Source organism: Somniosus microcephalus, chromosome 16, assembly GCF_052327205.1.
Source record: "Somniosus microcephalus isolate GS21.2 chromosome 16, FLI_Smic_1.0, whole genome shotgun sequence".
In the NCBI taxonomy this organism is placed as follows: Eukaryota; Metazoa; Chordata; class Chondrichthyes; order Squaliformes; family Somniosidae; genus Somniosus; species Somniosus microcephalus.
This window is the reverse complement of record NC_141002.1, coordinates 80,679,010-80,703,939: the sequence shown is the minus strand read 5'-3', so window position 1 is coordinate 80,703,939 and position 24,930 is coordinate 80,679,010. Positions and strand designations below refer to the sequence as shown.

Here is a 24,930-nt window from a genome sequence, read left to right as displayed (position 1 = left end):
GCCTGCCTAAAGGAGTGGAACACCAGCAGTTTACTTTTAAAATACTGGGGTGTTTTTACTTCGGGGCAGCGAAGATCAAAGATCGCAGGGCACAGAGCAGGTGTTCTTCATTGGTGAGCATATATTTTTCTGGCCCATTACAAGGCAACTTAGAATAGGTACATGTGTGGGAATTAAGTGGGAATTTTGTTAGAACTGTGATTTTAGTCAATTTTCCCTCATTGTGTCCGTTCTCTCCTCCCCTATTTTTGTAACAGTGTTGCACTAGCAGATAAGGCTGTAGTGAACATTGAGAGTAGCTGTACTAAAGTGCTATTTTTAAGTAAAAGCCATTAAGCAAAGGTGCTGTAGTGAGCAAGGTGTTTCTATATTAAAAGTGCTATTAAAAAGGCTGTTGCACTAAGCAGAGAAGTGCTTCAGTGGACACTAAGTGTTCTGTATTAAAGTGCTGTTTTTAAGTAAAAGCCACTAAGCAAAGGTGCTGTAGTGAGCAAGGTGTTTCTATATTTAAAAGTGCTTATTTAAATAAAGGAGTTTTGCACTGAGCAAAGAGCGCTCTAGTCGACACTAAGTGTACTGCGTTAAGCAAAAGTGCTGTACCAGGCACAGGTGTGCTGTCGATTATTTTAAGTTGTTTCTTTCCTTTTGTTTCAATAAATGCTGGTCTGTTTTGCACCCAAACCACGAGTCACGTTTTTCTGTCCACATCGCTACCAGATAAGTCCGGTGGTCAGAACCAGGAATAGGGGAGCGCTTCAAAACCGCATGGGGGTCCCTAGAGCAGCTCAGAGGCTTCTGACTGGCCAGAGACAATAACCCCAACCCCGCTAGTGTTAATTCTCATCTCAGTCCTAATTGGCCAGCCCCTTATCCTGAGACTATGGCCCCTGATTCTAGACTCTCCAGCCCAGGGAAACAGCCTCTCAGCATCTACTCTGTCAAGCCTTCACAGAATCTTATATGTTTCAATGAGATCACCTCTCATTCTTCTGAACTCCAGAGAGTATAGGCCCAATCTACTCAATCTTTACTCATAGGACAACCCTCTCATCCCAGGAACCAATGTAGTGAACCTTCATAGCACCGCCTCCAAGGCAAGTATATCCTTCCTTAGGTATGGAGACCAAAAATGTACACAGTATTGTATAAAAATGGGAGAAAAGATTTCATGCTCCCTTTCTACCCTATAATCAGCCAGAAAACAATTTTGGTGGCTCCACAATATCGCCATCATTCCCTGACATTTTCCACTGTAAGTGATTGCGGCTGCTGGAAGCCTAAGTGGAGGTGGGCATACTTAAATTGCACAGCAATGATGGAAAAACATCGCACCTCACCATTTTCTCTAATTACCACGAAAGCAATATTGGATGTGAGAAATGGCAGCTACCATTGTTATGGCAGGCGGGAGAGGCTTTTTCAATTGTTTTAAAATCTGATCTTCCAGACACAGTTATCCTTACTGCTTTACCCAGAGAGTGGTGAGAATGTGGAACTCGCTACCACAGGGAGTAGTTGAGGTGAATAGTATAGGTACATTTAAGGGGAAGCTCGAAAGGCATATGAGGAAGAAGGGAATAGAGGGTTATGCTGATAGAGTTAGATGAGGAAAGACGGGAGGAGGCTTGAGTGGAGCATAAATGCCGGCATGGACTGGTTGGGTCGAATGGCCTGTTTCTGTGCCGTATATTCTATGTAATTCTGTGTAATCCTACTTCATTGCTGCAGGCACCAAAAGCCTGCAGCAGCCATTTCACTTTCCTCTTAAGTCAGGCACCCCCAACATGTGCTGGGATCGCGACAGTAGCCCACCAAAATCATGCAAATGAAGTTGGCAATGGACAATTCTTGGGGGTAATTTTCAACTTCAGCAGGAACAGTAAATGGATGGGAGCAGACCAGCTGCCCGTTATACACCCCACCCCATTTACCTTTTCATTGTCTTCAATGGAAATTAAGATTGGGCAGGTGTATAGCGGCCGGCTGATGTGTTACCACCGGTTTTCCACCCCCGCTGATTTTGAACATTGCTTCTGTTTGGGTTTGGGAGTAGGGAGGTTAGTGTGTGTGGGTTTAGGAGTAGGGAGATTAGTGTGTGCAGCTTTCTATCAAAGTGATAGGTTTTGTCTGCTATGTCTAAGTCACATTTCTTGTCTCTCAATATTTCAAGCATCATATTCAAATTTCTGTGTCACACGGTATAAAGAGAAAGAAGCAGTTATTTGGAAAGTACAGAGAAACTCTCCAGGAACAGAAAATATCAATAAGAATATCTGCAGCCTCCTAACTGACATTATTAATCACACTTCAAAAAAAAAGACAAACAAAGTCACAAATTTAAGATAATTGGCAAAAAAAAACCAGGAGAGAGGTGAGGAGAATTTTGTTTACTCAGCGCGTTGTTACGATCTGGAATGCACTGCCTGAAAGGGTGGAGGAAGCAGATTCAATAGTAACTTTCGAAAAGAAATTGGATCTCTACTTAAAAAGGAAATAAATTGCCGTGCTATGAGGAAAGAGTAGGGAAGTGGGACTAAGTGGCAGCTCTTTCAAAGAGCCAGCACAGGCATGATGGGCTGAAAGGCTTCCTTCTGTGCTGTATGATTCTATGGAGGTGATTTTGTTAATGGGGGTGCGTTGGAGGCGGGAATTCTGCTTGGCAGGTCGATGTCCTGCCTCCATCGATTTGTGGCCAACCCACGCTATTTTCCCTTGATTGACCTTGCTAAGCCTGCCCAGCGGGCTTAGCAGGCCAATTAAGGGAAAGCCGGTTGCAGAGAAGGTCAATGTATGACGTTTCATCTGTCCAAAAGTTTGTGAAGCTGTCAAACAGTGACATTCTCTGTAGTTTGATGAGGCCTTTAATTCAAGACCTCATCAAACTTCTTTCCATTACAGAAATAAGATGGTTGTTGCATCTGAGAATGCAACAGCCATCTCTCATCACGGAGGTCCGAGAGTCTCCGCATACACACCGACTGAAGCCTGCAGGAAGAAACAAAGGTAAGTACACTTTTACTAACATTTTGCACTTACCTCAGATACTCACCTCTCCACTCTTGCACCCATCACTTACCTTCACACCACACTTTTGCAGCCCCCCGACCCCCGCAGACCCAGTACTCGCCTCACCTCACCTCGCTGGCAGGTTTTGGAGCCTTTGGGAAGCCCGCACTTGTGAGGGCAAATAGGGAATAATCCTATTTTCTGCCTGTTAACAGGCAGTTAATAGGCTTTAATCCCTTCCCGCCTCCAAGGAGATGGGACCCGGCGCGGGACAGCTACCCACCTCCTGGCAAGATGGCATGGAGGCGGATTGGGGGCGGGTTGGGTACCCGCCCCCAAATTCTGCCATTTTCCCAGCAGTCCCGCCTCCATACCCGCCTCTCCAGGGCTGGCAAAATTCCCCCCTATGATTCTGACCAGACAGAATAACAACTCAAATCTGAATGAACTAACAGTTTTTACATAACAGTACTCCATTTTTTGAGGCCTTAGAGGGTCTCAGTTTCACCTTAAAAGCAGAATAATACATTAGCATTACACATGCATTGCATAGCATAATGCATCTTTCCTTGTGTATCATCTAACTTATTGTGAGCAATGTCAGAGGGGATCAGCTAATATTATATTGAAATAACGGCTCTGCTGATGCAAGAGTGAAGCCACTAGCCCCAGGCCAGAGACACCGTCCCAAATCATTCAGTTCTCCCAGTGTCCTGGTCAACGTTTATCCCTCAGCGAACACCTAAAAACAGACGATCTGGTCATTTATTTCATTGCTGTTTGTGGGACCTTGCTGTGCGTAAATTGGCTGCCACATTTCCGACATTACAAAAATTACTTTAAAAGTACTTAATTGACTGTAAAGGATTTTGGGACATCCTGAGGTCATGAAAGGCCTCATATAAATACAAGTTCTTTCTTTCTTTATTAAGACTTACGGAAAGATCTTTCTTTAGTTTCCATAAACTTCAGCTCATCTAAAAGACTGCTGCCCGTAACCAAACCCACACTTGCATTATTTGATCTGGTAAGGTCGTCTTCATCTGCAGTTACATGGTCCAACTGTTCGAAGCAACCTTTACCCAGAGCGTTAAATGCTTCCATGCATTCTGAACAGTTCTCCTGTGTGGACCTGCCCTGCAGCACCAAACAAGGCCACCACGCTCCATCGCATTTCTTCCAGCAAAACCTCTAGTGGGGGTCTTGCACACCTCTGATTTATTGTTCAAATGGTTTGAAAGGTGCAGCAAAAGTTTGCCTCTAAAAATCTCCCTCCCCTTTACACTACTGCTGCAAACCTTTAAATCCTTGTCACAGTGCTGGATATCATCTCACTTTCCCCAATAAAGGGGAAAGTGGGAAATCCTGCTCACCCAGCGTTCCTGTGCTCGCTGACCCGTGCTGGCTCCTGGTCCCCCAACGCCTCCAATTTAAAATTCTCTTCCTTGTGTTCAAATCCCTTCATCGCCTCGCCCCTCCCTGTCTCTGTAACTTCATCAAGCCCTACAACCCTCCGAGAATGCTGCATTGCTCCAACTCTGGCCTCCTGCCCCCCTTCTCCCTTTGCCCCACTAGGCTCTAAGCTATGGAATTATCTCTCTCTCTCTCTTCCTTTAAGACCCCGTATAAAATCGACCTCTCAGACCAAGTTTTTTGTCACCCCTCCTAATGTCTCCTTCCTTGGCTTGTTATCAATTTTTGTCGCCTTATGCTTCTGTGAAATGCCTTGAGATGTTTTCCTATTTTAAAGGTGTTGTCTAAATGCAAATTGTTGTTGTGATTGGGTGGAATCCTGGCAATAACTTGGTTCCACCCCAGATTCAGGCCCACTATTGGGGAAAAGTCACGCTTTCTGCCATCTTCTGCCCCAGGAATTTCAGAGCCATTACGGCACTGACCATCTGCCTTATTTAAATCCCTGACCTTGGCCCCTGTTTGGTTTTGGACTTACCAAAAGGTGGCAACTTTACAGCCACCATTCTCTGTTTTTATTTCAAATCTCCACCTTTTGCAATTGTTTTTCTCTTCGTCTCTACCTAAGTGCTTCTCTTTGGCTTTTTTTTTTACATTTTACATCCTTATTTTATTCTATGCTTAAAAAACCTAGTCAGTCTCTCCGCCACCCGAACTAAACTGAAGAGTTAATCTAAATTTCGTCACCTATAAGTAGATGGTAAGTGTTCCCCAGGTTTAATCACAAGGAGCCAAACTCTACCTTGGCCAACAGCTTACCCAGAAAATCTCCTCATTATTATTATGAAACGTAGTGCTCCATTATTCAATATTTTCAAAATAAAATAAAGGTCTTGAAGGCAGTAATTTCAACAGTTGATAGCAAATACTGAGCTGAGACATAATGCTGGGTGCTGACATTCTGTGCACGCACTGCACGTACGTGAGTTGGCAGCAGCTTCTGACCCTACCAGGCATCTGGTCAGCCGACTGCAGAGGCAATGATAGAATTTTTACATTTTATTTTGGAGAATAATGATGCATTCTGAAGTTTTAAATTTTTAATAAGAACATAAATATCAATGCAATTTTGTAAACAGCCAAAGTAGAATTATATATTTGACACTTCACTGCAGAATCCATTTCCGTTCACATTCATGTCAAAACCTATTACTGGAACAAAAAGAAAATTGATTATTCCATAACAAAATGCATCATTCCCCAAATGTCACTGTATCTGAAATCCTCCTCAGCTGTGGTTTTGAAACTAAGTAACTGAAGTCAGCAATATTTAGACGATAAACTATAAATTGCGGACTAGGTTGAAGAAACCTGTTTCTTGCACTGGTGAAAGCACACCACCTTGTGGTGACATGAACGTAGCTGCGTCTTCAAAGCAAATAATATCTATTTTATTCAACCGCGGTGCTAAATTCAAGACACCGGAGCATCGTGCAATGGGCAGGAACTAAATGTAGTAGCGAGACTCTGGGGTGAGTTCTAATTGAATATACACCGCAGCTCCTGGTGTATACTCCAGCCATCATTAGCGGCTCTCCTTTCTTGGGGAAAAAGTGAGACGATAGCCAGTGCAGTGACGGGGATTTAAAGGTCGGGGAGGGGGATTTTTTTTACAGGCAAACTTTTGCTGCAGCTTTCAAACCATTTGAACAATAGATCAGAGGTGTGCAAGACCCCCAGTAGAGGTTTTACTGGAAGAAGTGCGATGGAGGATGGTGGCCTTGTTTGGTGCTGCAGGGCAGGTCCACACAGGAGAACTGTTCAGAATGCATGGAAGCATTTAACGCTCCGTGTAAAGGTTGCTTTGAACAGTTGGACCATGCGACTGCAGATGAAATCAAACTTTTGTTTGTTTCACATTTACTGTGTACTGTTTACTGTTTAAAATCTAAATTTCCCAGCTTTAAGCAGGGTTAAAAAGGGATAAACAAGTCCTACAACTCAGAGCAGCTGAAGGCAGTTAACAAGGGAAACTGGAGTAATCTGGTTAACCTGGTTCTCCTGTAGCTGGGCTCAGCAAGTCTTTGTTTCAGGGCCTATAAAAACAGGCTTTGAAGTGCGATTTTGCACTGAGTGCGGTTTCAACAGAGTGCTGAGAGTTGGGTGAGTCAGGGGGTTACTTGAGGCAAGGCCTCAGAGCTTCGGCGGGTGCTTCAGCGGTAGAGCGGGCCTACAAAGGGCTCCAGAGACCAGGTAAGGCTTACTTTACTGGTGGTATTGAATTAATTTAATTTAAATTGATTAAAGGGGTAGGTCATGCCAGGAGAGCCCAGCCCCGTGATATGCTCCTCTTGCTCTATGTGGGAATTCAGGGACGCTGCCAGTGTCCCTGACCAACACGTGTGCCAGAAATGCATCCAGCTGCAGCTACTAACGGGCAGTCTTGGGGCGCTGGAGCTGCGGGTGGATGGGTTGTGGAGCATTCACGATGCTGAGAGGGTCGCGAATTACTCGTACAGTAAGTTGGTCACACCGCAGGGTAGGGCTGCACAGGCAGAAGGGAAATGGGTGACCACCAGGTGGAACAATAGAAGCAGGCAGGTAGCGCAGGGGACCCCTGTGGCCATCCCCCTTTCAACCAGGTATACCGCTTTGGATACTGTTGGGGGGGATGACTTATCAGGGGAAGGCAGCAGCAGCCAACTTCCTGGCACTGGGGGTGCTCCTGCTGCCCAGGAAGGGAGGAAAAAGAGTGGGAGAGCAATAGTGGTAGGGGATTCTATAGTAAGGGGAACAGATAGGCGTTTCTGTGGCCGTAGACGTGAATCCAGGATGGTTTGTTGCCTCCCTGGTGCCAGGGTCAAGGATGTCACTGAGCGGCTGCAGGGCATTCTGGAGGGGGAGGGCGAACAGCCAGAGGTCGTGGTCCACATTGGTACCAACGACATAGGTAAAAAGAGGGATGAGGTCCTGCAGCAAGAATTTAGGGAGCTAGGTAGAAGATTAAAGAGCAGGACCTCAAAGGTTGTAATCTCTGGATTACTCCCGGTGCCACGTGCTAGTGAGTATAGGAATAGGAAGATAGAACAGATGAATGCATGGCTAAAGGGATGGTGCAGGAGGGAGGGCTTTAGTTTCCTGGATCACTGGGTCTGCTTCTGGGAAAGGTGAGACTTGTACAAGTCGGACGGTTTACACCTGAACCAGAGGGGGACCAATATCCTTGCGGGGAGGTTTGCTAGCACTGTTGGGGGGGGGTTTAAACTAACTTGGCAGGGGGATGGGATACAGAGTGGAGCTATAGTAGGGGGTGATTTACAGCCAAATACGGAGGAAAAAACAAGTCAGCTGGGAAGGCAGAGCAAATATGTGAAGGCAAAAGGGAATATGGCAAAGCTGGAAGGCATTTATTTTAATGCAAGGAGTCTTGCAAATAAGGTGGATGAACTGAAGTTGTTGAACACATGGGAGTACGATATTGTTGCTATCACGGAGACATGGTTGAGGGAGGGTCAGGACTGGCAGCTCAATATTCCGGGGTATAGAATCTTCAGGCGAGACAGAGGGGGGTGTAAAAGGGGAGGGGGTGTTGCAATATTAATTAAGGAGTCAATTACTGCTGTAAGGAGGGATGATATATTAGCGGGTTCCTCTAATGAGGCCATATGGGTAGAACTTAAAAACAAAAAGGGGGCAAGAGGAACAGATATGTAGGCAAATCTCAGAGAAGTGCGAAAATAATAGGGTAATAATAGTGGGGGATTTCAACTTCCCCAATATTAATTGGGATAGTCAGAGTGTGAAAGGCTTAGAGGGTGCAGAATTCTTAAAGTGCATCCAGGAGAGCTTTTTGAGCCAACATGTAGAAAGTCCTACAAGAGAGGGGGCGGTACTGGACCTAATTCTAGGGAATGTAGCCGGGCAAGTGGTGGAAGTGTCAGTAGGAGAGCATTTTGGCGACAGTGACCATAATTCGGTGAGATTTAAGGTGGTCATGGAAAAAGACAAAGACGGCCTGGAAATAAGGGTTCTAAATTGGAGGAAGGCCGATTTTAATATGATAAGGCAGGATCTGGCCAAAGCGGACTGGGAGCAGCTACTTATAGGAAAATCCACATCAAAGCAGTGGGAGACTTTCAGAAGGGAAATAGAGAGAGTACAACGCCAACATGTTCCCGTAAAGGTCAAGGGTGGGACCAACAAGCAAAGGGAACCTTGGATGACAAGGGATATACAAAAATGCATTAGGAAAAAAAGGGGGGCTTTTGGCAGTTACAAAAGACTAAAGACGGAGGAAGCCCTAGAGGAGTATAAAAAGTGCAGGGGCATACTTAAAAAAGAAATTAGGAGAGCGAGGAGGGGCCATGAAATAACACTGGCGAGCAAAATAAAGGAAAATCCTAAGATGTTTTATAAGTATATTAAGGGCAAGAGGATAACCAGGGAAAGGGTAGGGCCCATTAGGGACCAAAGTGGCAATCTGTGTGTAGAGCCAGATGATGTAGGCGGGGTTTTAAATGAATTTTTTGCATCTGTGTTCACTATGGAGAAAGACGATGTAGACATAGAAATCGGGCAAGGGGACTGTGATATACTTGAACATATTAGCATCGAGAGGGAGGAGGTACTAGCGGTTTTAGCAGGCCAAAAAGTGGATAAATCCCCAGGCCCGGATGAGATGTATCCCAGGCTGCTGTGCGAGGCAAAGGAGGAGATTGCAGGGGCTCTGACACAAATTTTCAGAACCTCTCTGGCCACAGGGGATGTACCAGAGGACTGGAGAACAGCTAACGTAGTACCATTATTCAAGAAGGGTAGCAGGGATAAACCAGGGAATTACAGGCCAGTGAGCCTAACACCTGTGGTAGGGAAACTATTGGAAAAAATTCTGAGGGACAAAATTAGTCTCCACTTGGAGAGGCAAGGATTAATCGGGGATAGTCAGCATGGCTTTGTCAAGGGTAAATCATGTCTGACCAATCTGATTGAATTTTTCGAGGGGGTGACTAGGTGTGTGGATGAGGGAAATGCTGTGGATGTGGTATACATGGACTTCAGTAAGGCTTTTGACAAAGTCCCGCATAGGAGACTGGTCAAGAAGGTAAGAGCCCATGGGATCCAGGGTGCCTTGGCACGTTGGATCCTAAACTGGCTGAGTGGCAGGAGGCAGAGGGTGATGGTCGAAGGTTGCTTTTGTGACTAGAAGCCTGTGTCCAGTGGGGTACCTCAGGGATCGGTGCTGGGTCCCTTGCTGTTTGTGATCTACATAAATGATTTGGATGAGAATGTAAAAGGTATGATCAGTAAGTTCGCAGATGACACGAAAATTGGTGGGGTGGTAAATTGCGAGGAGGAAAGCCTCAGGCTACAGGACGATATAAACGGGTTGGTCAGATGGGCGGAAAAGTGGCAAATGGAATTTAACCCTGAAAAGTGCGAGGTGATGCATTTTGGACGGACAAATAAGGCAAGGGAATACACAATGAGCGGTAGGACCCTAGGAAGCACAGAGGGTCAGAGGGACCTTGGTGTACATGTACATAGATCCCTGAAGGCAGCGGAACAGGTAGATAAGGTGGTTAAAAAGGCATATGGGATACTTGCCTTCATTAGCCGAGGCATAGAATATAAGAGCAGGGAGGTTATGATGGAGCTTTACAAAACGCTGGTAAGGCCACAGCTGGAATACTGTGTGCAGTTCTGGTCGCCTCACTATAGGAAGGATGTGATTGCTTTGGAGAGGGTGCAGAGAAGATTCACCAGGATGTTACCTGGGATGGAGTGCCTCAACTATGAAGAAAGACTAAACAGGCTGGGGTTGTTTTCCTTGGAGCAAAGAAGGCTGAGGGGGGACCTGATTGAGGTGTACAAACTGATGAGGGGCATAGATAGGGTAGATAAAGAGGAACTTTTCCCCTTAGTAGGGGGGTCAATAACAAGGGGGCATAGATTCAAGGTAAGGGGCAGGAGGTTTAGAGGGGATTTGAGGAGGAACTTTTTCACCCAGAGGGTGGTTGGAGTCTGGAACTCACTGCCTGAAAGGGTGGCAGAGGCAGGAACCCTCACAACATTCAAGAAGCATTTGGATGAGCACTTGAAATGCCATTGCATACAAGGCTATGGACCAAATGCTGGAAAATGGGATTAGATTGGACAGGGCTTGATGGACGGCGCAGACACAATGGGCCGAAGGGCCTCTTTCTGTGCTGTATAACTCTATGACTCTAAGAAGACCTTACCAGATCAGGCAATGCAAGACCACCCAGTGTTCTCTTACACCAAGTAGTCAGATGAGTATGTAGGCCACAAAGTATTTCTTCCTATTAAACTTGCCTTACAGCCCTATTGTTTACCTTGTTTGCCCATTCTGCAGCAGGCACACTTTGCAGCCGCGCTTATAAGTCTTGCCATTGACATACGTAATGGGCTTCCCCCAAGAAAACATTTTGCAACGGAATCTAACTACATGAGGCACGCATTTACACTCACACCCATGACTGGCTGAAAGATGGGCATTTGGGTTCACTATACATGCTGCTAAAACTTCTACCCTTTCAACTTTGGTTTTCTGTTTAGAGGACAAGGAAACACATAACAGAAAGAACACTCATGGATAGAAGACGGGTCCTATAATTTGAAAAAAGAAAGAACGAAAGAAGATAAACTTGCATTTACATAGCATCTTTCACAACCTCAGGATGTCCCAAAGCGTTTTACATCAATGAAGCTTTTGAGTTCCCTGGAAGAGGCGGCAATAAAATCATTGGCACTAAGGGCATAGAAAATGGGGAGGATAAAGTTGGAGGCCTCCCCATGAAGGGATAATTACAAGTCCTAGCCCTTTTTGGGCTACCCCAGATCAGGCGTATTCCCCAGATGTTCACCTTCAACTAAAGTTAAAGATAGCTGAATTCTATTGGGTCTAAAGGTTCAGACTCTCTCTCCCTAAAGGAAAGGAACGTCGTGAAGATGTTACTGTCCTCTGGATAGCACTTTTAATAAGTTTAACTAGACTGTAACCTTCCGGATATTATGAGGGTCCGGAATACCCCCCAGAATTCTGCAACTCCTTATAAAAGAGTGTACAGAAATTGGATTCACAAGATTGATGCAGAAATACTCTGTGAGACAATTCTAAAAATATATAGATTTATTTAAGAGCTGACATTCATTTAACAGCTGTTGAGTCAGTTGCAAAATTAACAATTCAAAATATAAATAGCTTACATTTCTTATCAGAGATCCTTATTCTCAAATTTTAACTTCGTTACATTTCCACACTTCTACTTATTCTTAATCCAGAATGTAATGTTATCTTAGTAACGTAATTACGAGTCTCACAAGCAGTTGTTGAGGAGAACCATTTTATTCAGTCCTGCTTCTGTGTCTCCCAGTACAGTCTGAAAGCATAGCCAAGATGGCGTCGGATCCCGCCCCCGGATATGACATCAGCCGTCAACCAGCTAGCAATCAAACCCCCGCTGTCCTTACAACAGCTACGGTAATCCTTACATCTTCCCCCTTCAATGAAGACATAACACAGTAACAACATAACATAACATAACACATAGAACTTGTTAACATCATATAGAACCAGTCAGTGTAATTAATTGCAGGTAGGTATAAACCTTACCCACATCCATGAGTCCATTAACTGTTTACAGTCTTATCAATCCCTGTCTACAGGTCAAGTTTAGCTACAGGCTTTCTGGTGCGCTGTGACCTGCGTGGCTGGACGGGTGTTTGCTGAACCACCCCAGTTGTATCCACATTATCACTATTGTGTCCTTCGTCTCTTTGTGGCATTTCCCTCATCTCGTCTCTTTGTGGCATTTCCCTCATCTCGTCTCTTTGTGGCATTTCCCTCATCTCGTCATCCTCTCCGTCCTCCTGAGGCTGAAAGGTCTCTGTGGTTTTCAGTAGGTGCCTCCTGTTTCTGCGAAGCACATTGCCGTTCTCTGTCATGACACTGTATGACCTGGGGGTGACCTGTTGTAGAACGGTGGCTCTTGTAGGCCATGACTCAGGCCCTTCAATGCGGACTATATCCTTCTCCTGTAGCGGCACTAGTACAGTGGCTGTGCAGTCATGAAGTGTTTTTTGTTTCTGTTGTAGCTTATGAGCCTTGTCTGCCCACACCTCATCTCTGTGGTCAGGTGTGACATAACTGGGAAGTCGTGTACGGATTTTCCGACCCAGTAAGAGCTCAGCTGGAGACTTGCCACTTGCTAGCGGGCCCGCCCTGTATGACATCAGGGCCAGATATGGGTCAGTGTTGCTGTGTGCTGCTTTCTTTAATAGTCTTTTCACAATCTGTACCCCTTTCTCCGCCTTTCCATTAGCCTGAGGATAGAACGGGCTGGAGGTTACATGATTAAACTCATACTCTGAAGCAAATAACTGAAACTCATGACTGGCATAGGGAGGGCCATTATCAGAGACCAGGGTTAGAGGGATGCCCTGCCTGGCAAAGATTGACTTCAGGTGAGTTATCACAGCTCTTGATGTAGTACTGGACAAGAGAGCAATCTCCGGATAATTGGAATAATAATCAATAACTAACAAATATTCTTTTCCTTCATACTGAAATATATCAGTTCTGACCTTTTCCCAAGGTTGTGATGGGAGCTCTGTGGTAATGAAGGGCTCTTTTGCTTGCTTGTAGTGATACTCCTGACATGTAGCACACTCGCTGATCAACTGGTCAATATCAGAGTGCATGTTTGGCCAGTAGAGTGCCTCACGTGCTCTCCTTTTCGACTTTTCTGCACCCAGATGCCCTTTGTGTATCCTGTTGAGCATGTCTCGTCGCATAGAGGTGGGCACTACTATCCTGTCACACTTAAGCAGTAATCCATTGACCACAGAGAGCTCAGACTGAATGTGATAATATTGTTTACATGACCCTTTCTTCCAGCCCTCTTGAAGATTTCTCATTACTTTACTCAGGACTGGGTCCTTTGATGTCTCTGTGACTATCACTGATAGTTTCTACTGTGTGGCGGGCAATGCTGCGTAGACCATATCCACATGAAGAGCCACATCCTCTTCTGTTTCACTGTTTTGTGTGGCATATGGCGCAGCCCTGGATAGTGTGTCTGCAATGAACATTTGTGTCCCTGGCATGTATGTTAGCTCGAAATCGTAACGTTGAAGTCTCATCATCAGGCGTTGTATCCGTGGTGACATGTCACACAGATTCTTTTTTGCGATCCCTAGCAGTGGCTTATCATCCGTTTCTAGGATAACCTTGGGAAGACCATAGATGTAGGTATGAAATTTTTCACACCCAAATGCTAAGCCAAGGCACTCCTTCTCGATCTGCGCAGACCGGCACTCTGTAGCCGTCATGGAGCGTGACGCATACGCCACTGGTTTTTCTCCTTCATCTTCCTGTGGAAGGACAGCCCCTAATCCATTCTTAGAGGCATCTGTGGACACTTTTGTCCTCTTTTTAGGGCAGAAGAACTTCAGTAGGGGTTCACTTGCTAGAATGTGTAGCAGCCCCTTCCATTCTCTCTCATGTTCATGTCCCCATTGGAACTCAGTCTCTTGGTGCAGCAGTTTTCTCAGATGAACAGTTTTCTCTGCTAGATTTGGAATGAATTTTCCTAGGTAGTTAACCATGCCAAGGGCCCGCTGAACCTCTTTCTTGTCCTTTGGTTTCTCCATGTCATGTATAGCTTTTACCTTTGACTTGTCTGGCTGAATCCCCTCTGCAGAGATCTTGCCTCCGAGGAATGTGATTTCATTGACACCGAACTGACATTTGTCTTTATTTAGTTTGAGTCCATACTGCTGTATTCTCTGAAGTGTTTTCTCCAGCCTGGTGTCGTGCTCCCCTTGAGTGGAGCCCCATACTACCAGATCATCCACGTACACCCGCACTCCCTCCAGGCCCTCGATGATTTTCTCCATTGCTCTGTGAAAGATTTCTGGGGTGGAGCTAATACCAAAGGGCAGACGTTGGTAGGAGTATCGACCAAACGGGGTGTTAAAAGTGCACAGCTTAGCACTTTCTTCATCAAGTTTCAACTGCCAGAAACCATGTGAGGCGTCCATTTTGGAGAAGACTTTTGCTTCTGTCATTTCGCTGACTATTTCCTCTCTCTTTGGAATTTGGTAGTGCTCTCTTTTGATATTGGCGTTAAGGTCCTTGGGATCCATGCAGACACGCAATTTATCAGTTTTCTTTGAATTGACGCAGACCATGGAATTTACCCAGTCAGTCGGTTCCTCAATCTTCTTTATGACAGCTAGTCCCTCCTTGCGGTCTAACTCTTTCCTCAGTTTTTCACGGAGAGCCACTGGAACTCTCCTGGGTGCGTGAATCACAGGTTGTGCATCCTCTCTCAGTTTGATGGAGTATATAAAGGGCAGTGCTCCGAAACCCTGAAAGACATCTGCATATTTGTGTGCTATAGTCTCATGAGTCAGATTTGTAGTATCTTGGGGGGCACTCTGCACACAGTTCTGTTCATTGATAGTATAGATTTGTTTTACCAAGCCCAAATCCACACAGGCCTTGTCCCCCAACAGTGACTCATGTCCTTCAGGCACTATAACAAAGTTCAGAGGGTGAATGTGATTTTTTACCTTAACATTCAGCCTACACGTTCCTTTTGTTTCAATGCTTTGTCCATTGTATGCCTTCAAAGACACAGTCTTGTTCAGTATTTTAGGTCACACTTTGAGATTCCATGCATCACTCCAACTTATGAGGTTTGCCTTAGCACCTGTATCTAGCTTAAAGGGAACAATGGTGCCATTTACCAGCAAGGGAGCTATCCAAACTTCAGTCTGTGGTCCTACAGAGTGCACTTCATTCGCATTGTTGCCCTGTTTTGACTCATTTTGCACCATTCCAATAAACAAAGTCTCTGCTCCTGTCTCTTCAGTCGCAATAGCATGCACTGTCTTTTTACCTTCAGTTTTCTCGTCTAAAAAACACATCTTGGCAAAGTGATTCCTGCCTTTGCATTTTGCGCAGTTTTTCCCATAAGCAGGACACTGTCTGGCCATGTGTTTATAACCGCACCATCTGCATTCGTAAGGTGTATTCATCTTGAACTCCGTGGGCCCTCTTGTGTCCCTTTTGTGTATCACATCCACTGGCAGGTTTTTTAGCCCCAGGGCACTCTCTTCTGCTATGCTGCTCCCTTCGAATGTTTTCGTGTGCATGGCTGAGAGTTCACTAGCATGACACATTTTCACTGCTGCATCCAAATTTAGGTCATTATCTCTAAGCATTCTCTCCCTCACCTTCTTGTCAAGTATTCCAAAAATGACTTGATCGCGTATCATCGATTCCTTCAGGTCCTTAAAGTTGCATGTTTGTGCTTTTATTTTCAAGTCCATCAAAAAAAATCAAAGGATTCTCCTTGCTTTTGCATGCGGGAGTGAAACACGAATCTCTCATATGTTTCATTCTTTTTTGGAGTGCAGTATTCGTCGAACCATTCTATCACCTTGTCCAGATCATTTTTATCATCTTCGGCTGCAAACGTAAATGTGTTAAACAGCTCGATTGCCTGCGAGCCAGCCACTGTTAGCAACAAAGCTACTTTACGTGTTCCAGAGCTAGTCGAAGCGTCAATCGCTGTGAGGTAGAGAAGAAAGCGTTGCTTGAAGCCACGCCAATTTTCATCCACATTTCCTTCTAGTTGCAGATTAGCCGGAGGTTTAATTCCTTCCATTGTTGTAGTATGTCCTTATCGTGAGTTCTATAAATCCTGGCACCATGTAATGTTATCTTAGTAACGTAATTACGAGTTTCACAAGCAGTTGTTGAGGAGAACTATTTTATTCAGCCCTGCTTCTGTGTCTCCCAGTACAGTCTGAAAGCATGGCCAAGATGGCGTCGGATCCTGCCCCCGGATATGACATCAGCCGTCAACCAGCTGTCAATCAAACCCCCGCTGTCCTTACAACAGCTACGGTTATCCTTACACAGAATATCCACCAAAATCAAATACCTTGATTACTCGAGACTCAGTGTTGTAGGCTTACAGAATGGTTCTGAAGCCGAGAGTCGCTTGCCTGTTTCCAGCGACTTCTGTTCTTCCATTTGAAAAGGTCTATTTTTATATCCTTTTTGCAGTAGCAAATCCTTTGAAGTTTTCTGCTGATGTAAGCTAATTATCTCTAAGTCATTCTTTCTGTTGACTTTCTATTTTTACTGTTAATTTAGCTGCTGCATGCATAATTATGTCTGTACCTTTAGGTGTTCCAAAAACTTATCATAAAACACTATGACAGTAGTCTTTATTTGATGCCATTCTTATCGAAGAACTTTCATTCAATTCTTAATATTGGCTTAACTGGTTTTAGCAGACATTGTGACTCCGTGGTGTTCCAATTCAATACAAAAACAATGTAATTGCTTGGTGTATCTATTGAAGTCATATCTTCAAAGTGTTCTGTAGTTAAATTAAAACCACTTTAACTGAGTGTTTCATGCATTTCTAGCTATCTCAATTGGTTGCATATTTAATCTTATGTTTCCTGTCTTCCAAGTTTAACATAAAAACTATTTGACCAGCAGGTGTTTCTTTTACTTGATGTCATCTTTTCAAAGGCACATGGTTTTTTTAATATTCTGTGTTTCTGGTTCACGTGTTAGTTCTTAACACTTTACTTGGGTTATTCCATTGTGTTCCCTCCAAACTCCAGACCTTTTGGAAGCACGAAACTGCTATTTCAATAGGGCCATTGTATTAGTATATTTAACCAATTCCCATTTCAAAGCTTGTGGTGTTTACAACTTTGTTAACAACTGATCTTTATCTCAGAAGCCTGTATTTCTGTTTGCAGCCTGTGTCTCCGAGGCTTTAGATTTTTAAACCCAGTATACCAACTAAATTCATACTTTGGTTCTGTCTTCACAAAGGAGGACACAAATAACCTCCCAGAGATGCTGGGGAACATAGGGTCTGAGGAAAGGGAGGAACTGAAAGAAATCAGTATTTGTAGGGAAATGGTGTTCGGAAAATTGATGGGACTGAAGGCCGATAAATCCCCAGGGCCTGATGGTCTACATCCCAGGGTACTTAAGGAAGTGGCCCTAGAAATAGTAGATGCATTGCTGGTCATCTTCCAGAACTCGATAGACTCTGGAACGGTACCCATGGATTGGAGGGTAGCTAATGTTACCCCACTATTCAAAAAAGGTGGTAGAGAAAAAGCGGGGAATTATAGACCGGTAAGCCTGACATCATTAGTGGGGAAAATGCTAGAGTCCATTATAAAAGATGTAATAGCAGAGCACTTGGAAAGCAGTGACAGGATCGGACAAAGTCAACATGGATTTACAAAAGGTAAATCATGCTTGACTAATCTACTGGAATTTTTTGAGGCTGTAACTGGTAAAATAGATAAGGGAGAACCAGTGGATGTGGTGTATTTGGACTTTCAGAAGGCTTTCGATAAGGTCCCACATAAGAGATTAGCGTGTAAAATTAAGGCACATGGGATAGGGGGCAAGGTACTAACTTGGATAGAGAACTGGTTGGCGGACAGAAAGCAAAGAGTTGGAATAAACAGGTCGTTTTCCGAGTGGCAGGCAGTGACTAGTGGGGTACCGCAAGGATCGGTCCTAGGACCCTAGCTGTTCACAATATATATTAATGATCTTGACGAGGGAATTGGATGTAATATCTCCAAATTTGCAGACGGCACAAAGCTGGGTGGGAGGGTAAGCTGTGAGGAGGATGTCGTGAAACTCCAATATGATTTGGACAGGTTGGGTGATTAGGCAGAAGCATGGCAAATGCACTATAATGTGGATAAATGTGAGGTTATCCACTTTGGTGGCAAAAACAGGAAGGCAGATTATTATTTGAATGGCAATAGATTGAGAGAAGGGGAAGTGCAAAGAGACCTGGATGCTATTGTGCACCTGTCGCTGAAGGTAAGCATGCAGGTGCAGCAGGCGGTTAAGAAGGCAAATGGTATGTTGGCCTTCGTAGCAAGAGGGTTCGAGTACAGGAACAAGGATGTCTTGCTACAGTTGTACAGGGCCTTGGTGAGACCGCACCTTGAGTATTGTGTGCAGTTTTGGTCACCTTACCTGAGGAAGTGTAAGGGGTTTTAGATCGCAGAGGTTTCTCTCTCTAGAGGCCTCTCTCTCTTGCACAGTAAAACCTTGAGTGGTTCAACCCACTCGCCCCTTAGATTCTATTCCTCTGGTCTTTGGGGCAGGAACTACAATGTAGAGAAAACTCTTGTAGACCAAGTTTGATGAAACGAAATGAAATTTTATTGCATATGGAAAAATAAATCAAATGCAAGCAGATAAGAGAGTACATGGGAGGGAAAAACACAAACAAATCATAATGACACAATACTAACTAAGGCACATACAGGCATCTTATACTCTACAAAAATCATCATGAAATAAGGAAACACACGGAACATCGGGGGACAACAACTCATGTTAATTGTACCCTTAAATCTACCCCCTTAAACCTATCTAGATCTGATTGTGAAGGGCCAGAAACATGCTCACCAATCCAACTAGGAAGTGCAAGGTTTTGAACCAGTCTGCGTTTGATCCTTTCAGGCGTTCCGTCTCCACGTGGATCCTGGAGCCCCAGCGAGCTGCGCCACACCTCTCCTGAAGTGGGGGTCGGGGGCGGCTGGACACCGGCTGGTTCTGGATGTCGGCGGGGTCGGGGATCGTCGGCTCGACCCCGGTCAGAGGAGCCTTGGGCTGGCCCCCATCGTTTCTTCAGTTTGTTTTTGTCTCTTCTCCCGAGTTGGGAGAGGGCCTCTCGTTTTCGTCAACGGCCCGGGGTTGATCGATGATCTCCCGATGTTTGACCCCGGGGCAGGACGCCGACTTGAGCGGTCTTCTTGATGGCGGCTTAGTCTTCTCCTTCTTCCTCCGATGGTGGAGAGGAGTTCGCTGATCTTCTCCCAAACCAGCTCCTCTTTACCCAGCTCAACAGCCGCCGGATTCCACTGCGCGAATTCAACTCTCCAACGACTCGCCTGTCCGACAACTGCAACTGTGACTCCGTAACTGTTCCACTCCAACTCCTCCAATTATACTTTTCCTTCAGAAGCCTCCACTTCCTGCCCAAAATCAGGTTAGTCTTTGTTTAACTTTTGGCGGGCTGGGAGCACAGCGGGGTAGTTATTATATTTTAAAATATTTTAGATGGCCGGTAAAGGCCCATCTCTGGTCTGGAATGACCTTCATTGTTTTTAATGTCCTGCTGATCTCGTTATCTAGTCCTTGGTGCTGTTCTCATGAATATGAAATTGTCCCCTTTTGTCTGGGTCAACATTTAGATGGCCTCTGTCTCCAGGCCGATCTTGACTGGATCTGCATCTAATCCATATGTATATGTAGGCGTCTGGTTTCGTTCTCTCAGAAATGGCTTCCAGAACTTACTGTGGGTTGAATCCACAAAGCTGTCTGAGGTTTCACAGGAACCATTTTAAAATGTCCCAATAAGCTGGTCTCGTGGTATGGCGGCCTTTTTGTATGCCCCTTTTTCTGGGCTTCTTTTAAAACAGTCTTTAAAAATCATGGCCTCTTCTGCCATTTGACCCTGTATAATATAAAGTTCAATTTTGTGAATCCTACACTCCCCCCTGATGATAGTGTAACTTGCTTGAAGTATCATAATTCTGGATGAGCAACATTTTCTGACTTTCCACAATCAAATCATCCCCAGTATTTACCTATCTATGACCCCACGACACATGCATTTCCCATTTCAGAAAAACCTAGTGTACATTATGCATCTATAGATGGCAATACCTTGGAGTTAAAATCTGACAACTTACTTCTAGGTGTAGAGGGGGGCCTTATATCCCTACATCACCTAGTGCATACACACTATCTTTTAATAATAACAACACATCTAATTCAAATGCAATAAGAAAAATAAAGTACACGCACGAAAAATCAAAATGCACATGAATACATGTCAAAAATAATACAGAGAAGGGAGGGAAAGTTTTAACTTTATACACAGCAGCAAAAATCTAAACGGGTGTCTCCTCTTCTACCCGCACATAATGCTCCCTCCATTCCCCTCTATTCTCATACTTTTGTGAATGTTTGACCCTTTTACAGTATACAAACAGTAAATAAACTACAATGATAACCTGGCACACTACAAGAATGTGGGAGGCTATCCTAATCCAAGAAGAGACTTCTATATTAGTGAACAGGTCCCACCATGGTGGGGTCACTATGTCCAATATGTCTGCCCCTATCTCTATAGTCTTCTGCTCCAGTGTGTAGAAGTGTTTCTGTGAAACAACAACGGCTTTTAATATCTTGGTGAGGTGTTCAGGGAGAGGGGGAATGATATACCCAAAATGTGCAACGAATCGCTGCAGATCGGTGAAGTTCTCTTTAACAGTGATGTGAACAGTGGACGGTTCAGGGGTGGGGACAATTCGCTCTTGGGCCACTTGAACTTCTGCCCTGGGCTTGAAACAGAAGCTGCTGTCACTGACCGGACACCAACCGTGCTGTCCATGCTGGTAGTGGGGCGCTGCAGTGGTGACACAGTATGTCCCACCTCCTATATATGCCACCTGCGGGGGTACATGGCCTTGTGCCATTGCTTCCATGGTGCAATTTATAGGCTTCGCGCCAGCAGTTCTGAACCCGCACTGTGGTTTTGAATGGGCATTCAAGTGCTGGGGACACAGGATGATGTGTGCTCCCCAGCTCCGGCACCCTGAGAGGTCGGTACCCGTCATTGCATGCTCCCATCGAATGACGTAAGGTGGGACCCCTGTGTAGCGAATGTGCGCACCCCCCTGAATGACTCCAATGTTCTCCACCCTGTATACCGGGGCGGGTTTGGCTGTCTTTCCCATCACCAGCATTCTTACCACTATACCCATAATGGTGTGATTAGACCGTCCACAGTCCACCGGGACTGGGTAGGCCTCTGTAGCTAGTCTGAGCTGGCACGGACTCAATGCATTCTCAAAAGGGTGGAGGGCTGCGAGGTGCTTGTTGCTGATCCAGGCGGGGACTAAACCTTGTTTCAAATCCTCCAGGTTACTGCGGCCCTCGCCCAGTAACCACGCCCCATATAGCACACAAGCTTCGTTCTGCGCAGCCTGTTCGGACGCATTCCGATCCTCCCTGATGAGAGCATTTACCGTTCTGGCGTGTTTCTCCAGCTCAGCTATTATCTCTTTTAAGTGTAGTGTCATGGCCGGCTCCTCGTGTAACTCAGAACCCACTATCTTATTCTCGTCAGTCAGTATCTTTCTTAACTGTGTTTTCAAACCATTGATCTGGGTTTGCAGCTCCACATCATCCAGTGTGTTGATGACGGAAGTTCCTGTATTAAAAGCTGTGAAAATATCATTCACTGCACCCCTTCTTTGCCTCCCTATCCTGTCCAAGACCTCATGTGGTGTGGTGTACAATTCGGCTCTGTCGACATCGGCAAAGTCGAATTCGTAAAACTGTTTAAACATGTTTGTTAACAGGACCTGGTATAATTGCTCCATTTCCCTGGGGCACCACTCTGGCAATCGTACCTCGGTGAGGTTTAAAATCACCGAAGCCACCACGTAGTGGACCCCTTGGTACAGTACCTGACCTGTGGGTACCAGTACCAATCCGTTCCCGGGTCCCTTTGTTGTGGTGGGGCACCCTTCCTTGAGGGCTTTTGCTACCGGAATTGTGGGCAGGGGCTTGCGGGGTCGGGTGATGAGCTCAGTGGCGTTTACTGGGATCTGAGAGTATGGGACTCCGCACGCCTGTGTGTTGACGTCCCACCTCATTCCTTGTCCAGCATCCTGCCACTGTCTTTGGAAAAAGATGGAGACGCCTGTGGGGCAAGCGTGTTATGAACCCCACATACAGATGTCGATCCCCTCATCTGGTTCCCACCATTTGTCCCAACAGACACTCAACCCCCCATGAGTTCCCGTAATAGTCCAATGGGTGTTGTTACCCAGTCTCTCCCATTCCACAGTGGAGTTCTTCATGGTGCTGCTCAACTTGCGCAGCCACCACCAACGATCCAAAGGTACATGTCCCAGACAGTTCAAACAAATCTTCTTTCCCACGGTGACGCTGATCCTGGGTGCAATGATCCGCACCCTGGGGCACATCAGAGATGTTTCTCTGTATGCGAACCCCGTCTGGCTGGAGTATTCAGTAGAGTTCGACCCCAGCCAGCCTGGCCATCTTCCTTCTTGGAAGTAGGCAGCAGTCTCTTCAGCGCCCCGTGGGCCAGTTCCATCAGTCGCGACGGGGCCTCTATTGCCAGAGCACCCGTAAATTGTGGAGTCCTTGGTGTGGCCCCGATAGGCCCAGCTCCATCCGATCATCATGAACGCGACGAGGATCCCTCTCATCTTTTCTGGCTCCTGTAACAGATCACACAATATAGCCAGGCTCCCGAGAGATTCTGGCTTAGGTGACGGCATGATTGGGTCTTTCAACCTCAATCCAAAACTACACACATACTGGGCAGATTTCAAAACTACTTAAACTCTAATCCCCTTAATAATTACACACCTTAAACTTAAACTTAAACTTAACTTATGTACAGCGCCGCCCGTCCCCGGGCGGCTTGCCTAATCCCTGATTGGACTGCAGCTCGCCGCTCCCTGTGGCGGGGCTGCAGTGACCCATGGCTTGGGTTCCCCGCAGCCTTTTGCTGTTAATCAGGGATTGCATTTTGTCAAGGATTTCTCAAGTTGGCGTTTCTGGGAGCGGGGGACTCGGGCCAAGGTTTTACTGGCTGAGGCGTTCGAGTCGACCTGCGAAAAGGTACTTTGGGCGTGGCTCCCTTAGCGAGTGGACCTTCGGGTGTGACCTTAGCTCTCACGGCCCGTGGCTCTTCCACGACTGTGGGCTCCGGCTCCCTCCCCTCAGGCTCCGCCCCTTTGGGATTCGGGCAGGCTCCCTTGGCGACTGGACCTTCGGGTGCGACTTTAGCTCTCACAGCCCATGGCTCTTCCACGACTGTGGGCTTCGGCTCCCTCCCCTCAGGCTCCGCCCCTTTGGGATTTGGGTCTGTGGCAGATGACTCCTCCTCACCTGTCCCTACAGGTGGAGGATCTCCGCCCCCAATTTCCACCTCCCCCACGCTCGAGTCGAGGGCGGGACCTCCGTCCTCCGACTCCACCTCCTCCTACAGAATCGTGTCGAGGGCGGGACCTTGTTGTTCGGGCCCCTCCTCGTCCGAGTCCCAGGCCATAGGGGAAGCCTCCCCCCAGGTGGGCGGGACAGCTTCTCCTTCCAAGCAGGCTACAACGCCAGCTTGTGTGGTCTGTGACTCATCGCATGCCTCAGGCTGAGGATCTTTACCCTCAGACCTGGCTTCGGTTGCTGATGCTCTTGCACCCGGTTTAAACAGTTTGGACCGTCTTATGTGAAACCACTTGTTGCGTCGGGACACCTCCACTGCGCGACTGGCGTGGACCGTTGGATTTTTCACTGATTCCGGTCTATCCTCCTGGTCTACGGCTCTCTCACCAGCGCATAGGGTTAGACCCGAGAATTTTACTTCTCGCCGGCCAACCCGCGCCTTCGTTGGGTTTTCCTTAACACTTTCTATCTCTTCCACATTCGTACCCGCTCCCCAGAGACAATGATTTCTCAGGTCCACGTGGATCCCGTGGGCCACCAAGAAATCAGACCCCAGGACTCCCGTTCCACCTCCCACCTCTCACTTCATTAGTGTACACTTCCACGTGGTGCGGAGTGGCCCTAAACGAATGGAGAGGGGAAGGGAATGTGCGCCAGCCTGTTCTTCACCCGTGAAGCCCGACAGGAGGTATGGGACCCCGGTGGACAGAGGCGGTGGGGTTATCTGCGTGGATTACGGTGCACGATGCGCCCGTATCCAACAGATAGGTCCCTTTTACCTCCTCCACTTCCATCTCCACGAGGGGTCATCTCCATACATCATATCGCAGCGCACACAGGTAGACGGGCTGCGCTGGCTCTAGTCATTTGGGCACAATGGTCAGGGTTTTGGGCACGACAAGACCGGTGGTGACAGCTATTTTCCCCTGTGAAATCATCAGAGACCGCATTGTCTCTATGATTGATTCAATCGCAGTGGGATCCATAACTGCACCAGCTCCTTGTGCTGGGGCAGGAGTTACGGCTTGGGTTTGGGCTGGTGCTGGGGCGGTGGTCTGGGCTTGGGCTTGGGCTGCGGGAAATTTCCCTTTATTATCCTTCCACGGATTTCTACAGTCCTTGCACCAATGTCCATCCTTCCCACACCCGTAGCAATTGAGCTTGGCTTGGACAGGGCGATTCCCCTCCTGACGCCACTCCTTCTTGCTTGGGGCTGCGGGTTTTGCCTCATGCACCTTTCCCTTCTGGGGAGGTGTTTCCTGACCTCTACAATTCTTGTACGCAACATTTAGCTGACGGAGTACCGTCTCCTCCGTGACACCGGGACCTTGGGGATCAAAGCAAGATCTGGCTAGGGCCCGTATCTCTGGCAAGCTGTTGGTAACCAAGCAACGGAGCCAATGAACCTGCTGTTCGTCGCTCAT

General features: G+C 46.4%; 1 long non-coding RNA gene across 1 annotated transcript; it reads left to right on the top strand.

Annotated features, from left to right (window-relative positions):
* The first annotated feature begins 5,749 nt into the window (after window positions 1–5,749).
* Window positions 5,750–16,989, top strand: LOC147106320 (uncharacterized). The gene is made up of 3 exons (XR_015081481.1): window positions 5,750–5,951; window positions 11,819–11,920; window positions 16,256–16,989. It is a non-coding gene; the product is annotated as an uncharacterized LOC147106320 (long non-coding RNA).
* The last annotated feature ends 7,941 nt before the right edge of the window (window positions 16,990–24,930 follow it).